The 3,924-nt window shown below is 34.5% G+C and overlaps 3 non-coding genes across 3 annotated transcripts; all 3 read right to left on the bottom strand.

Moving 5' to 3' along the window:
- Nucleotides 1-1,226: 1,226 nt before the first annotated feature.
- Trnat-agu lies at nucleotides 1,227-1,300 on the bottom strand. Its single transcript has one exon. It is a non-coding gene; the product is annotated as a tRNA-Thr (tRNA).
- A 278-nt stretch (nucleotides 1,301-1,578) lies between these two features.
- Nucleotides 1,579-1,652, bottom strand: Trnat-agu. The gene has a single exon. It is a non-coding gene; the product is annotated as a tRNA-Thr (tRNA).
- An 840-nt stretch (nucleotides 1,653-2,492) lies between these two features.
- Trnat-agu lies at nucleotides 2,493-2,566 on the bottom strand. The gene has a single exon. It is a non-coding gene; the product is annotated as a tRNA-Thr (tRNA).
- Between the last annotated feature and the right edge of the window lie 1,358 nt (nucleotides 2,567-3,924).

Below are 3,924 nucleotides of genomic sequence, written 5' to 3'. Positions count from 1 at the left end.
CAACATTGTAACAGAGGCAGACTACAAGCAAACATTGGATATTGTGATAAGTGACAACATTCATTCAATCCATCTACAGACAACATCGGATATTACAGAAAGACAACACTGGCGACAGGAAACACGCCGAGTATCGCCAAAGAAGGCAACATTTTAGCAACTCAACGGTAGCATCAGAAAACTGGAACATATTGGATACCGTTAAAAAAAAGTGTATTGAAAAGCAGGGAACATTGTAGTAGAGAACGAAAGCAACACATCTTGCAGATACTACTAGCCGACGACAGGAACATATAATCTGCCACCCCGCCAACAGGAACACTGTAACACGACAGACGGGAACACATCGGACACAAATGGAATGTTATGCAACATTGTAGGACTAACACTATAATGCCGTGGAAAACAGAAGACCTTGTAAGAGACCGTGGTTTGTCTTCAAAAGAAACAGTAAGGGAATTTGTGTACTTGGCCTATAAAATAATATCAAGCTGCATTTACAGATCCGAACCGAAATTATGACCGCGTTTCTGAAGCGCTGAAAACCAACGTCCCTATAAAATTCGGTGTGAATGCACCCTTAAGACTACTTTCATAAGAGTGTATGACTATTTCCAAGCTCTGTTGAAATTATTGCACTTTGCTGTTTAATCAATTGAAACCTAATGGCTAATGGCTACAAAGTTAGAGATTTAGGCGCGCCATAGCTGAACAAACTAGAACAAACTAAGTCACAGCGCCGCGCTATTCTGAAGAAGAAGCCGCGATGTCGATGATGATACTATAGCATACGAAATATTGATCACCCTAACCATAAGTTTTTTTGAGTTTTACAGATTGAATCTAAATAAAAAATATACAATAGGCACTGCCCGCATTTGAACCTGGAATCTCATCTTTTACTAGAACGACGCTTTAACTAACTAAGGCACATTGTAAATGGCTGCATCATCTCAAGTTTAGGCAGTTGAAGAAATGAAATCTTGGCAAAACTAGAAGAAAATATTGTTGTTGTTGTTGTTGATGAGGATAATGATGGGATGATAGTTATAAGGATGATGTCGGTTTGTACCATATAGCTGGGGAGTACAGTATTACTAATTGTTTGTTGACAACAATCTAAAAGAAAATTAGCCAATAAATAAAAAATAAAAAAAACAATATAAAAATGTTTTATTACTTTAAAAAAATAAAAAACTAACTAATAAATAAATCAATAAGAAAATAGGCACTGCCCGGATTTGAACCGGGGATCTCCTGTTTACTAGACAGGCGCTTTAACCAACTAAGCCACAGCGCCGCTTACTTACGGCTTCTTTATCCCAATTTAGGTTTGTTAGCTTTATTAACCGGATCGATAATTATTATTGCAAATTATAAGGATGATGTCGGTTTGTACATATAGCTGTGCAGTACAGTATTACTATTTTCACAATCAAATTTGTTGAATTGTTACAGAATAATTTATATTTAAAAAGAAATCTAAAATTAAAAAAAATCAATAAATTTAAAAAGAACAAAAATGTTGTATCATTACTTTAAAAAAATAAAAAACACTTAATAAATTAATTAAAAAATAGGCACTGCCCGGATTTGAACCGGGGATCTCCTGTTTACTAGACAGGCGCTTTAACCAGCTAAGCCACAGCGCCGCTTACATACAATGGCTTCACTATTCCAATTTAGGGTTATTGGCTTCATTTAACCATTAAACGGATCGATAATTGCTCCACGTTGCAAATAAAAAGTCTGTTGGTAATCTATGAACAGACGATACGTTGCGGTGTGTATAAATAACAACACTTTAAATATATGGGTTTATATATCAAGTTTAAAAGCGAATTAAATTGTGAGTGAAGTAGTGGTAAGCATAATATGAATTATAGGCCTAACTGAAAAAAAAATGGTCAGATTGAACCAGTGATCTCTGTAGGCAGACTCTTTACACAAATAAACCACTTCATCATTTTGAAACGGCTAACTTGACTTTTCTATGGCGACAGTGTTATCATAGTTTTAGTTTTGCAATTGTATTATAAACCACTACGGTACCTACAGTGATATCATTAAAGCCCCGATTAATTTGAAACATTACAAGCATATCGTCCAAAAATCATTTGTACAGACACAGTACAATAGCACTTCGTATCAATAATGGGGTTATCGATTTAATTTGATAATGTTGCCATGATATAATGGACTTTGCAACTAAGACCTGCCCTTGTGTACTTTCTATACGGTACGGTATGGGACCTAGCGCAGCGTAGACGTGCGTAAACTAGCGTGTTCATGGGACATATGCGTACCCCTGGCTATAAAATAACAAGATTTCATTGGTGAGTAAATTTTAATGGCACTTTGGATTTGAGGGATTATTACAAAAAGAAATCACATTCAAAAAGAAAACTTAAATACAGTAAACAATAATAAAACCCTCTACCCCCACCAGAAAAATTATAGAGCCACAACATATAAACAAAAAAGGAATCAGTAGGCACTGCCCGGATTTGAACCGGGGATCTCCTGTTTACTAGACAGGCGCTTTAACCAACTAAGCCACAGCGCCACAGTTGATATGCTTATCAGTGTTGACTTAATTTGTCGGGTCTATAATAATTGCTCCGCGTAAGCTAAATAATCAACTGCAGTAACCCACAACACCATTTAAAACCAAAACGACTAATCCGATATTTTACTTTGGATATTTTGTGCTTATGGTACCTCATAATCCAGCTTAAACGTACGTAACTTGCGTGTTTGTGGGACATGCGCGTATTTCTGACTAATTAAGTAGCACGTTCTCATTAGTCAGCTAACTTTGAGTGACACTCAGGAAATTATGGTCGATGCGTGTTACGTCTATATTATATATATTGTTAGTTGCCATAGAGAGTTGAACATCTTCGAAGCCGTTAAAAAATACATATTAACACCATGATGATAATGAGTAGTAATAGTCTGTTGAGATGTTGATGACAATTTTTAAGAATCATGATATTCACTATGCTTTTATTTGCGCATGATACATTTACTTGATATAATAATTGAAAGTGGCTTAATAGGGCATAAATAATGATCTGAATTACTGATCATGAACAGTACCGTAACTTCTTTCTAAAGTATCTTTTTGTGTACTAGACATGGTGCCTCTTTCGCCGCACCAAGGCTATGTACATATCTGTTACAACTGGAACTGTATACATTTTACAGTCAAATAGATGGGATTGTTTCGTTATTGATTTTAACAGTAAACCAGCAGAAAAAAGTAAACTTAATTTAAATAGGCATGATTAACGTTATTTTTGATAATAGAATGCTTTCTGTGCGCGTGACTGTGTGTAATTACTGTAGCATCCGTGTTTTCGAGATGATTATTATTATTGTTATTATTATTATTATTATTATTATTATTATTATTTTTACTAGTATTATCATTATTATATTTTAATAGGCCTAATGATAATGACAATTACAATAAGAAGGATAAATACAATGATATTGAAAAATATTAATAATGAATAATAAATAATAATAAATTATATGTAGGCCTAATGATTAATTATGATAATAGTAATAAGGACAATGATCAATGAGGATGTAGTTTTCACATACGGTAGCCTACGTAGGCATAGTGAAAGAGCGACGCTGCCTCGACATCGGTTGTTGGATCCCCCTCTTGAAACCAATCCAAATTATATACCCTTTTGGCAATTTCAAAATAATTTACCAGTCAGATATATACTTTTAATTAATACATTTTTATAATTGATAACTCCTATAACATTTGCAAATCGATGACGCACACTGACGCACATACCCCAGTGGGGTCCTCTGTCTGCAGGCCTATATATTCAGATACAGAAAAACCAGAGACAACTATTGAATATATTACATATTATATAGTTGTCTCAGATTATAATCGTC

Source organism: Anneissia japonica, unplaced genomic scaffold (genome assembly GCF_011630105.1).
Source record: "Anneissia japonica isolate Jap-2015-1 unplaced genomic scaffold, ASM1163010v1 scaffold287994_len634616_cov204, whole genome shotgun sequence".
NCBI lineage: Eukaryota > Metazoa > Echinodermata > Crinoidea > Comatulida > Comatulidae > Anneissia > Anneissia japonica.
The sequence above is the reverse complement of the archived record's forward strand: the minus strand, read 5'-3'. Positions and strand labels throughout refer to the sequence as shown.